We start from the raw sequence: 12,241 nt of genomic DNA, 5'->3' as shown, positions 1-12,241 counted from the left end.
AATGCAGATACATTTCCTCATCTTAAACATGTTAAAGTTCAGTTGTCAATGTTTAATTTTGTTCAAAATTTGGAAATTGAAACTGACAGGTACTGTAAGCACAACATACTCATGTTGTTCAAGCAAAACTACCAACAAAAGTCACAGGTTTTTGAGATTGGCTGTACCCTTGTCCTCGTGACAAGTCTAAAATACAAAATTTCTAAAACTGACACTTCCTTGCAGGTGCTGTTTATTATACTGCTATATTTTGAAAAAAATCTATCCCTATAGGGGGTGATTGATTAAAGGATACTCAAACACAATTCCTTAGTAGTGAGACAGGGCTGCTTTCTTTGTGGTATGTTTTTCATGCAAGTTGTATTATTTGTACAGGTTTATAGAGAGTCATCATATTTGTCCATTCAATCCATGCACACATAATCTCATGGATTTACAAAACAGGTGCACAGTTTTTACATCTCCAAAAAACACAAATATTATGAGTTTGATATGAACCTGGACTTGAGAGCATCTACGCAAATCTTCAATAACAGTTTAACAATGTGTAACCGAGTGACTCCTAACCAACACAAAATTCAACAGACCTGCACAAAATTGTGAGCCACAACACTGAGTTATAAAATCAGCTTACAAACATAGTGGCCAAATGCACTGCAACTACATGAACAAACCAAATTTCAGAGCTGTCGGTTATTTTTGTTTTAAAGCGCAGAGTCAGAGGTTACCACTTGTTATTGTTTAACAAACACCAACAGGACGCAAAAACGGAATCCTTCATAACCCAAAACATAACATGTAGCACCAACTCTCTACGACTGTTGTCTATTGTTTCATTTTACAAAGAAGTCCTTTTTCACATATTTGAGAGTAATTTTCTTGTTTCTGTATGCACTTGAGGGCAGTTTATGGATCTTGTTCAAGTTGTTGGAAACTAGTAAGGTACACGGGTTTTCTTCATCAATAACAAGTTCGCACAACCACCTTTTTTTGGGTGTGATCATGAAATTTTGTATTTGCTAACAGACCTGACAAAATATGCACAAGCAGTGTTATCAAAAGTCGCCATCATGGCCGTGTCTGAAACTCTGTCTGGATCCTTTTAAAGTAATTTTTCTGTTAGATGAGACAAGTCCCTCAAAAAATATGTAAATGCTAAATAAAAAAATGTCTAAAAACTGCAACACAAAATATTTTCCTGATGATATTCAAGGAGTGAACTTTATCTTTTCTATTCTTGTTTCTTTTCCATCAAGTAAGTTTAGCTTTCAGCAATATTTCAGCAATATCAAGATAGAAGACAACGGGCTTCATTAGTGCAATCATTGACATTTAATTCCAGATCTAGACTGGCACAAATAAATAAAATAATCCCTGATAATTTCATGTAGCTGGAATATTGCTGAGTGATATTGAACATTTCATTTTCACCTGTTTATACAAGTTTCATCGGTAATCAAAACCTTTCAGGACTAAAGTGTGCACCCCTGCTCAACCCCCTTTGGATCCACCTATGATCATTAATGCACAAACACAGCAATACCATCCATTTAGCTCACCAATAAACATATTAAATTGAAAGGATTACTACAATCACATGAATGCTGAAAAAAAGTATCAGTGAATTATTTGAAACAGGGCAAAGAATATATAACCCAGTGACATTAACATTAAAACACGGGGTATCTGTTCTGTACTTAATGACCTATTGCAAAAATACTGTCCTTTAAAAGGACTTTTATACAGTCTCTATCAATGTGTTGTGAAGTTTTTCAAATGCATCTTCAAATTTTCAACTGTTATTCGATATGTTTAGCGTGAACAACGCATGCTTTCTGACAAAGATGGTAAGCGTTGAGTGACCAGATGGTTCATGTCAGGATACAAACTGACCTCTACAACACTTTCACAGAAAATATAATCGACAGTTCAAAATCTGTCTCACTTCATACATAAAAAGCATAATACTGTAACCTCCAAATTCAAAACACCTTTAGACTCACGTGATCATGGGTTGTGCTGCTTACCGGACAGGTGAAATCGATCACACTAGCTGAGAAAATCCCGACGATTCCTAATGGATCACTGACAACCTGAATCGCACACACAACACACAGTCGACGCTAATGGAATATACATGGAACCATTTCAGAAATCAGAGCACAGTTTTCCATACACTTACTTCAAGTTTGCAGATATCCTCTTTCCGTTGACAGAAACTAGACTTTCTCTAACGAAATCGCCATCAAAGCTTTACTTCCTGTCGGGAGCTACATGTTTCTAAACAAGTACTGATTTGTAACACGATATTTGATTGGCCAATACTCCTTCAACCATTTTGCCATTTGGGGAATGCTTTCGTTATCTTGAAATTCCAAACTGTTTATTTCGAATCATATGGAAAGAAAGAAATCAGATCAATACTGTCCGAAGTCACCAACATAAACTCCTGAGTTATACCGATAACAAGAGAAAATAAAACCACGAGAATGTCGGAGCTATTAGCCAATGACAGCATGTCTAACATAGATAGAACGCGCACTTGTCGAAGGGAACTAACTCTTATTAATTCTTTCTTGTTGACTCAAAACCTTTTCAATTTGTTTAGGAGGTTCAAATCTCCGAATGCACTCGAAGTTATTTTCTCTACAAATATTTGAAGAAATGAGTCAACTTTCAATGATTTTAGAATAAAAGTCAAGTCAAATTTCTGCTTCTAAAAATCCTCAAAACCTACAGGTCATTTACTTTGTCTTTAAAATGTTTATTTACATGTTTGGATAATTACAGGACTTTTCATTGGTGATTTCAAAAATGTCCTCGTATGAAATGAGATCACGTTTTGGCTCAATAAAACTCTCCTTTTAAATACAGCATGGCGATAAATTGAGAATTCAATGCCCATGAATGTTTTACATAACAACTTCTTTTCTGGTAAAGATCTAAACAACAACCGGGGAATAACTATCCAAATCTATATCCTGTATCCTGGCACAGTGAACTAGTCAAATGGGCCGAAGGACAAAAGTGCGGACAACTACCAAGTTAAAATGGCCAATGGAAAACGTCAAAAGGACTTTATTCCTAGTCATATGGGCCTAACAGAAAAATACTGTAGAAAGCTTTTACATTATTTATTGCCAACTATAGCAAAAACATAATATCGTCACAACGATGTCCTCCCATAAGAAAGACACTTTAAAACAACAACGTCACGGATGACTGCACTTATTAAAGAAATAATCAACTACTCTCCCGAAAATGGACTTTCAGCACATTAATAAAATGGTACACATTAATTAAATTGTAATGGCATGGTCACAGGCAAGCATGTAATCACGTTTTCATGTAATGGCGCTAGATAATAATAGTTACTTAATTAACACAAGTTCTCAAAATTAACAAATATAATTTACGCAAGTTCAATCGTTCGTGATTTACAGTAGTGTATTCTTTCATGACGTTCATGACTTGGGGTGGACGGTGTAGGACATTAAACATCTTTTAGATGACAATGACATTTATATAATGTCACATCCTCAAACCAATGTCGTGCCTTAGATAACTGAACTAATTCCCGGTCGCTACCAAACAAGAAATACAAACATAAATAGGTCTTGTGTCTTCTTCACCTATAACTTCAAGGATGACTGATCTAATTAAGAATCAGTTCGATTCGTCAACATCTCCAAATAATAATTAAGGACGTTCAATGAACAACTTAACTATTTCTATCAATCATTATGAGGTACTACTAATAGTAACGTAATGTAGTACATTAACGGCTTGCCAGTATCGAGGTATAATTCTTGCAGAAAAGACATAACACCCTCAAGTAAATCGCTAAAGACTTTCTTCTAATCTGGGGTTTACTTACCTCTAACCAAAACTTTATAAAAGTTTGTACATATTTCCACTACGTCAGTTACAATCAACAAAGAGTCTTTCAAAGCTAACGCACACCATTATCTATTATTTCAACTCAAAAGAGCACGTTAAACCGGCACCCGTACAATACGGGACTTCTCGCACCCGAAGCGAGAATCATACCACTAGACCAACGAGCCGTTAATATATTTCACCTTTTCCGATGCTCTCATCACAGCTTATGCATATCATTTGACCTCATTTCTCCTTCATTTCATCAAATTCAACACATTAGCTCAATCCATATGCTGGGACTGCCTAACATCGTATCGAAGGCTGTGCTCAAATGTACAATCACTATATATTTCAATGTTCATTAGTCTCACAGTTAACAAAGGAAATATACATTCAACATTTACTTCTAACCTATCAATTCATAAGAGAAGGACCAAGTGAACAAATGTAAGCACAGAACCACGTCAGTAGGCTTGGGACCTTCACTTCATTTCACAACGAGACGTACACAATGCGATGGACGGGCTTGGGTTGTGATGCAGCCGAGTCCAATACTTTGAAAACAGTCGCCTTTAGATCACGTTTCTGCTTCTGAAAACTAAGCAGGTTCTCCGAACAGTTCGGCTTTTCATTTCAGCAATCAAAAGCATCAAAACGTTTAGAATCCTATCCCTTCACAAGGCAGTTTTCACTTCCACAACATGGTTGAGCCGAGAGGAGAGAACATTCAACTTCATATATTTTTGCAAAACTTTGGGCTCGTCCGGGAGTCGAACCCGAAGCGAGAATCATACCACTAGACCAACGAGCCGCTACTCAAAGTAAGTTTTCAAGACACTCCTATCACAGTTGTGTATAGTATTATCATTTGACCTCATTTCTTCTTTATTTCATCAATTGAAACACTTCACCTCCATTCATTACTTGGGGAAACCCATCGCTCGGACACATTCGATTGGTCATGCTCAAAATCAGTCTCCTTAATATAATGTATTACTTTTTCATCATTCAAGAATTGGTCCATCCTAGCATGAATTAAATCATCTTGCATTAATACAAAGCGTCAGTTTACAAATGCACCAACTCAAGAAACATTTCAGCACTTCTCTAGCTTTGGACCTGGGTTATGAGGTAAGTGAATCCAATCCACAAGAAACAATAGTCTTCAAATCTCATTTTAGCTCCTGAAAACACACCACATCCTTAAGACCTACAACTCAATGCCTAAAGAGTTTCTTTTAATATATATGGTTTATCTTCTTGTAGTCGAAATTTATGACGGTTTGTACATTTTGTCAATGCTTCACTTGACAAAGGATGCTTTGACACACACACATGCATCAACGAGTGTTTCCAACTTGATCCTGAAGAGACATGTCAGTATGAAATTTTCTTGCAAAACTTTGGGCTCGTCCGGGAGTCGAACCCGGGACCTCTCGCACCCGAAGCGAGAATCATACCACTAGACCAACGAGCCGTTAATATATTTCACCTTTTCCGATGCTCTCATCACAGCTTATCCATATCATTTGACCTCATTTCTCCTTCGTTTCATCAAATTCAACACATTAGCTCAATCCATATGCTGGGACTGCCTAACATCGTATCGAAGGCTGTGCTCAAATGTACAATCACTATATATTTCAATGTTCATTAGTCTCACAGTTAACAAAGGAAATATACATTCAACATTTACTTCTAACCTATCAATTCATAAGAGAAGGACCAAGTGAACAAATGTAAGCACAGAACCACGTCAGTAGGCTTGGGACCTTCACTTCATTTCACAACGAGACGTACACAATGCGATGGACGGGCTTGGGTTGTGATGCAGCCGAGTCCAATACTTTGAAAACAGTCGCCTTTAGATCACGTTTCTGCTTCTGAAAACTAAGCAGGTTCTCCGAACAGTTCGGCTTTTCATTTCAGCAATCAAAAGCATCAAAACGTTTAGAATCCTATCCCTTCACAAGGCAGTTTTCACTTCCACAACATGGTTGAGCCGAGAGGAGAGAACATTCAACTTCATATATTTTTGCAAAACTTTGGGCTCGTCCGGGAGTCGAACCCGGGACCTCTCGCACCCGAAGCGAGAATCATACCACTAGACCAACGAGCCGCTACTCTAAGTAAGTTTTCAAGACACTCCTATCACAGTTGTGTATAGTATTATCATTTGACCTCATTTCTTCTTTATTTTTCATCAATTGAAACACTTCACCTCCATTCATTACTTGGGGAAACCCATCGCTCGGACACATTCGATTGGTCATGCTCAAAATCAGTCTCCTTAATATAATGTATTACTTTTTCATCATTCAAGAATTGGTCCATCCTAGCATGAATTAAATCATCTTGCATTAATACAAAGCGTCAGTTTACAAATGCACCAACTCAAGAAACATTTCAGCACTTCTCTAGCTTTGGACCTGGGTTATGAGGTAAGTGAATCCAATCCACAAGAAACAATAGTCTTCAAATCTCATTTTAGCTCCTGAAAACACACCACATCCTTAAGACCTACAACTCAATGCCTAAAGAGTTTCTTTTAATATATATGGTTTATCTTCTTGTAATCGAAACTTTATGACGGTTTGTACATTTTGTCAATGCTTCACTTGACAAAGGATGCTTTGACACACACACATGCATCAACGAGTGTTTCCAACTTGATCCTCAAGAGACATGTCGGTATGAAATTTTCGTGCAAAACTTTGGGCTCGTCCGGGAGTCGAACCCGGGACCTCTCGCACCCGAAGCGAGAATCATACCACTAGACCAACGAGCCGTTAATATATTTCACCTTTACCGATGCTCTCATCACAGCTTATGCATATCATTTGACCTCATTTCTCCTTCATTTCATCAAATTCAACACATTAGCTCAATCCATATGCTGGGACTGCCTAACATCGTATCGAAGGCTGTGCTCAAATGTACAATCACTATATATTTCAATGTTCATTAGTCTCACAGTTAACAAAGGAAATATACATTCAACATTTACTTCTAACCTATCAATTCATAAGAGAAGGACCAAGTGAACAAATGTAAGCACAGAACCACGTCAGTAGGCTTGGGACCTTCACTTCATTTCACAACGAGACGTACACAATGCGATGGACGGGCTTGGGTTGTGATGCAGCCGAGTCCAATATTTTGAAAACAGTCGCCTTTAGATCACGTTTCTGCTTCTGAAAACTAAGCAGGTTCTCCGAACAGTTCGGCTTTTCATTTCAGCAATCAAAAGCATCAAAACGTTTAGAATCCTATCCCTTCACAAGGCAGTTTTCACTTCCACAACATGGTTGAGCCGAGAGGAGAGAACATTCAACTTCAAATATTTTTGCAAAACTTTGGGCTCGTCCGGGAGTCGAACCCGGGACCTCTCGCACCCGAAGCGAGAATCATACCACTAGACCAACGAGCCGCTACTCTAAGTAAGTTTTCAAGACACTCCTATCACAGTTGTGTATAGTATTATCATTTGACCTCATTTCTTCTTTATTTTTCATCAATTGAAACACTTCACCTCCATTCATTACTTGGGGAAACCCATCGCTCGGACACATTCGATTGGTCATGCTCAATATCAGTCTCCTTAATATAATGTATTACTTTTTCATCATTCAAGAATTGGTCCATCCTAGCATGAATTAAATCATCTTGCATTAATACAAAGCGTCAGTTTACAAATGCACCAACTCAAGAAACATTTCAGCACTTCTCTAGCTTTGGACCTGGGTTATGAGGTAAGTGAATCCAATCCACAAGAAACAATAGTCTTCAAATCTCATTTTAGCTCCTGAAAACACACCACATCCTTAAGACCTACAACTCAATGCCTAAAGAGTTTCTTTTAATATATATGGTTTATCTTCTTGTAATCGAAACTTTATGACGGTTTGTACATTTTGTCAATGCTTCACTTGACAAAGGATGCTTTGACACACACACATGCATCAACGAGTGTTTCCAACTTGATCCTCAAGAGACATGTCGGTATGAAATTTTCGTGCAAAACTTTGGGCTCGTCCGGGAGTCGAACCCGGGACCTCTCGCACCCGAAGCGAGAATCATACCACTAGACCAACGAGCCGTTAATATATTTCACCTTTACCGATGCTCTCATCACAGCTTATGCATATCATTTGACCTCATTTCTCCTTCATTTCATCAAATTCAACACATTAGCTCAATCCATATGCTGGGACTGCCTAACATCGTATCGAAGGCTGTGCTCAAATGTACAATCACTATATATTTCAATGTTCATTAGTCTCACAGTTAACAAAGGAAATATACATTCAACATTTACTTCTAACCTATCAATTCATAAGAGAAGGACCAAGTGAACAAATGTAAGCACAGAACCACGTCAGTAGGCTTGGGACCTTCACTTCATTTCACAACGAGACGTACACAATGCGATGGACGGGCTTGGGTTGTGATGCAGCCGAGTCCAATATTTTGAAAACAGTCGCCTTTAGATCACGTTTCTGCTTCTGAAAACTAAGCAGGTTCTCCGAACAGTTCGGCTTTTCATTTCAGCAATCAAAAGCATCAAAACGTTTAGAATCCTATCCCTTCACAAGGCAGTTTTCACTTCCACAACATGGTTGAGCCGAGAGGAGAGAACATTCAACTTCAAATATTTTTGCAAAACTTTGGGCTCGTCCGGGAGTCGAACCCGGGACCTCTCGCACCCGAAGCGAGAATCATACCACTAGACCAACGAGCCGCTACTCTAAGTAAGTTTTCAAGACACTCCTATCACAGTTGTGTATAGTATTATCATTTGACCTCATTTCTTCTTTATTTTTCATCAATTGAAACACTTCACCTCCATTCATTACTTGGGGAAACCCATCGCTCGGACACATTCGATTGGTCATGCTCAATATCAGTCTCCTTAATATAATGTATTACTTTTTCATCATTCAAGAATTGGTCCATCCTAGCATGAATTAAATCATCTTGCATTAATACAAAGCGTCAGTTTACAAATGCACCAACTCAAGAAACATTTCAGCACTTCTCTAGCTTTGGACCTGGGTTATGAGGTAAGTGAATCCAATCCACAAGAAACAATAGTCTTCAAATCTCATTTTAGCTCCTGAAAACACACCACATCCTTAAGACCTACAACTCAATGCCTAAAGAGTTTCTTTTAATATATATGGTTTATCTTCTTGTAATCGAAACTTTATGACGGTTTGTACATTTTGTCAATGCTTCACTTGACAAAGGATGCTTTGACACACACACATGCATCAACGAGTGTTTCCAACTTGATCCTGAAGAGACATGTCGGTATGAAATTTTCGTGCAAAACTTTGGGCTCGTCCGGGAGTCGAACCCGGGACCTCTCGCACCCGAAGCGAGAATCATACCACTAGACCAACGAGCCGTTAATATATTTCACCTTTACCGATGCTCTCATCACAGCTTATCCATATCATTTGACGTCATTTCTCCTTCATTTCATCAAATTCAACACATTAGCTCAATCCATATGCTGAAGCTACCTAGCGTCGTATCGAAGGCTGTGCTCAAATGTACAATCACTATATATTTCAATGTTCATTAGTCTCACAGTTAACAAAGGAAATATACATTCAACATTTACTTCTAACCTATCAATTCATAAGAGAAGGACCAAGTGAACAAATGAAAGCACAGAACCACGTCAGTAGGCTTGGGACCTTCACTTCATTTCACAACGAGACGTACACAATGCGATGGACGGGCTTGGGTTGTGATGCAGCCGAGTCCAATACTTTGAAAACAATCGCCTTTAGATCACGTTTCTGCTTCTGAAAACTAAGCAGGTTCTCCGAACAGTTCGGCTTTTCATTTCAGCAATCAAAAGCATCAAAACGTTTAGAATCCTATCCCTTCACAAGGCAGTTTTCACTTCCACAACATGGTTGAGCCGAGAGGAGAGAACATTCAACTTCATTTATTTTTGCAAAACTTTGGGCTCGTCCGGGAGTCGAACCCGGGACCTCTCGCACCCGAAGCGAGAATCATACCACTAGACCAACGAGCCGCTACTCGAAGTAAGTTTTCAAGACACTCCTATCACAGTTGTGTATAGTATTATCATTTGACCTCATTTCTTCTTTATTTTTCATCAATTGAAACACTTCACCTCCATTCATTACTTGGGGAAACCCATCGCTCGGACACATTCGATTGGTCATGCTCAAAATCAGTCGCCTTAATATAATGTATTACTTTTTCATCATTCAAGAATTGGTCCATCCTAGCATGAATTAAATCATCTTGCATTAATACAAAGCGTCAGTTTACAAATGCACCAACTCAAGAAACATTTCAGCACTTCTCTAGCTTTGGACCTGGGTTATGAGGTAAGTGAATCCAATCCACAAGAAACAATAGTCTTCAAATCTCATTTTAGCTCCTGAAAACACACCACATCCTTAAGACCTACAACTCAATGCCTAAAGAGTTTCTTTTAATATATATGGTTTATCTTCTTGTAATCGAAACTTTATGACGGTTTGTACATTTTGTCAATGCTTCACTTGACAAAGGATGCTTTGACACACACACATGCATCAACGAGTGTTTCCAACTTGATCCTGAAGAGACATGTCGGTATGAAATTTTCGTGCAAAACTTTGGGCTCGTCCGGGAGTCGAACCCGGGACCTCTCGCACCCGAAGCGAGAATCATACCACTAGACCAACGAGCCGTTAATATATTTCACCTTTACCGATGCTCTCATCACAACCTATGCATATCATTTGACCTCATTTCCCCTTCATTTCATCAAATTCAACACATTAGCTCAATCCATATGCTGAAGCTACCTAACGTCGGATCGAAGGCTGTGCTCAAATGTACAACCACTATATATTTCAATGTTCATTAGTCTCACAGTTAACAAAGGAAATATACATTCAACATTTACTTCTAACCTATCAATTCATAAGAGAAGGACCAAGTGAACAAATGTAAGCACAGAACCACGTCAGTAGGCTTGGGACCTTCACTTCATTTCACAACGAGACGTACACAATGCGATGGACGGGCTTGGGTTGTGATGCAGCCGAGTCCAATACTTTGAAAACAGTCGCCTTTAGATCACGTTTCTGCTTCTGAAAACTAAGCAGGTTCTCCGAACAGTTCGGCTTTTCATTTCAGCAATCAAAAGCATCAAAACGTTTAGAATCCTATCCCTTCACAAGGCAGTTTTCACTTCCACAACATGGTTGAGCCGAGAGGAGAGAACATTCAACTTCATTTATTTTTGCAAACCTTTGGGCTCGTCCGGGAGTCGAACCCGGGACCTCTCGCACCCGAAGCGAGAATCATACCACTAGACCAACGAGCCGCTACTCTAAGTAAGTTTTCAAGACACTCCTATCACAGTTGTGTATAGTATTATCATTTGACCTCATTTCTTCTTTATTTTTCATCAATTGAAACACTTCACCTCCATTCATTACTTGGGGAAACCCATCGCTCGGACACATTCGATTGGTCATGCTCAAAATCAGTCTCCTTAATATAATGTATTACTTTTTCATCATTCAAGAATTGGTCCATCCTAGCATGAATTAAATCATCTTGCATTAATACAAAGCGTCAGTTTACAAATGCACCAACTCAAGAAACATTTCAGCACTTCTCTAGCTTTGGACCTGGGTTATGAGGTAAGTGAATCCAATCCACAAGAAACAATAGTCTTCAAATCTCATTTTAGCTCCTGAAAACACACCACATCCTTAAGACCTACAACTCAATGCCTAAAGAGTTTCTTTTAATATATATGGTTTATCTTCTTGTAATCGAAACTTTATGACGGTTTGTACATTTTGTCAATGCTTCACTTGACAAAGGATGCTTTGACACACACACATGCATCAACGAGTGTTTCCAACTTGATCCTGAAGAGACATGTCGGTATGAAATTTTCGTGCAAAACTTTGGGCTCGTCCGGGAGTCGAACCCGGGACCTCTCGCACCCGAAGCGAGAATCATACCACTAGACCAACGAGCCGTTAATATATTTCACCTTTACCGATGCTCTCATCACAGCTTATCCATATCATTTGACGTCATTTCTCCTTCATTTCATCAAATTCAACACATTAGCTCAATCCATATGCTGAAGCTACCTAGCGTCGTATCGAAGGCTGTGCTCAAATGTACAATCACTATATATTTCAATGTTCATTAGTCTCACAGTTAACAAAGGAAATATACATTCAACATTTACTTCTAACCTATCAATTCATAAGAGAAGGACCAAGTGAACAAATGAAAGCACAGAACCACGTCAGTAGGCTTGGGACCTTCACTTCATTTCACAACGAGACGTACACAA

The 12,241-nt window shown here is 38.7% G+C and overlaps 1 protein-coding gene and 11 non-coding genes across 14 annotated transcripts in view; all 12 read right to left on the bottom strand.

The window, feature by feature from the left end:
• Nucleotides 1-2,286, bottom strand: part of LOC137256582 (rho GTPase-activating protein 23-like) — a 134,096-nt gene extending 131,810 nt beyond the window's left edge. For all 3 annotated transcript variants that reach the window (XM_067794452.1, XM_067794457.1, XM_067794453.1), the window contains exon 1: nt 2,183-2,286. The gene's annotated coding sequence lies outside the window, so the exon portion shown is untranslated. The remainder of the gene's footprint in view (nt 1-2,182) is intronic.
• A 3,001-nt stretch (nt 2,287-5,287) lies between these two features.
• Trnap-cgg (transfer RNA proline (anticodon CGG)) lies at nt 5,288-5,359 on the bottom strand. The gene has a single exon. It is a non-coding gene; the product is annotated as a tRNA-Pro (tRNA).
• A 570-nt stretch (nt 5,360-5,929) lies between these two features.
• On the bottom strand, nt 5,930-6,001 carry Trnap-cgg (transfer RNA proline (anticodon CGG)). Its single transcript has one exon. It is a non-coding gene; the product is annotated as a tRNA-Pro (tRNA).
• A 597-nt stretch (nt 6,002-6,598) lies between these two features.
• On the bottom strand, nt 6,599-6,670 carry Trnap-cgg (transfer RNA proline (anticodon CGG)). The gene has a single exon. It is a non-coding gene; the product is annotated as a tRNA-Pro (tRNA).
• Nucleotides 6,671-7,240: 570 nt separating this feature from the next.
• Nucleotides 7,241-7,312, bottom strand: Trnap-cgg (transfer RNA proline (anticodon CGG)). Its single transcript has one exon. It is a non-coding gene; the product is annotated as a tRNA-Pro (tRNA).
• A 597-nt stretch (nt 7,313-7,909) lies between these two features.
• On the bottom strand, nt 7,910-7,981 carry Trnap-cgg (transfer RNA proline (anticodon CGG)). The gene has a single exon. It is a non-coding gene; the product is annotated as a tRNA-Pro (tRNA).
• A 570-nt stretch (nt 7,982-8,551) lies between these two features.
• Trnap-cgg (transfer RNA proline (anticodon CGG)) lies at nt 8,552-8,623 on the bottom strand. The gene has a single exon. It is a non-coding gene; the product is annotated as a tRNA-Pro (tRNA).
• A 597-nt stretch (nt 8,624-9,220) lies between these two features.
• Nucleotides 9,221-9,292, bottom strand: Trnap-cgg (transfer RNA proline (anticodon CGG)). The gene has a single exon. It is a non-coding gene; the product is annotated as a tRNA-Pro (tRNA).
• Nucleotides 9,293-9,862: 570 nt separating this feature from the next.
• Trnap-cgg (transfer RNA proline (anticodon CGG)) lies at nt 9,863-9,934 on the bottom strand. Its single transcript has one exon. It is a non-coding gene; the product is annotated as a tRNA-Pro (tRNA).
• A 597-nt stretch (nt 9,935-10,531) lies between these two features.
• Trnap-cgg (transfer RNA proline (anticodon CGG)) lies at nt 10,532-10,603 on the bottom strand. Its single transcript has one exon. It is a non-coding gene; the product is annotated as a tRNA-Pro (tRNA).
• Nucleotides 10,604-11,173: 570 nt separating this feature from the next.
• Nucleotides 11,174-11,245, bottom strand: Trnap-cgg (transfer RNA proline (anticodon CGG)). The gene has a single exon. It is a non-coding gene; the product is annotated as a tRNA-Pro (tRNA).
• Nucleotides 11,246-11,842: 597 nt separating this feature from the next.
• Nucleotides 11,843-11,914, bottom strand: Trnap-cgg (transfer RNA proline (anticodon CGG)). The gene has a single exon. It is a non-coding gene; the product is annotated as a tRNA-Pro (tRNA).
• Nucleotides 11,915-12,241: the final 327 nt, after the last annotated feature.

This window comes from Haliotis asinina, chromosome 11 (assembly GCF_037392515.1).
Source record: "Haliotis asinina isolate JCU_RB_2024 chromosome 11, JCU_Hal_asi_v2, whole genome shotgun sequence".
NCBI lineage: Eukaryota > Metazoa > Mollusca > Gastropoda > Lepetellida > Haliotidae > Haliotis > Haliotis asinina.
The sequence above is the reverse complement of the archived record's forward strand: the minus strand, read 5'-3'. Positions and strand labels throughout refer to the sequence as shown.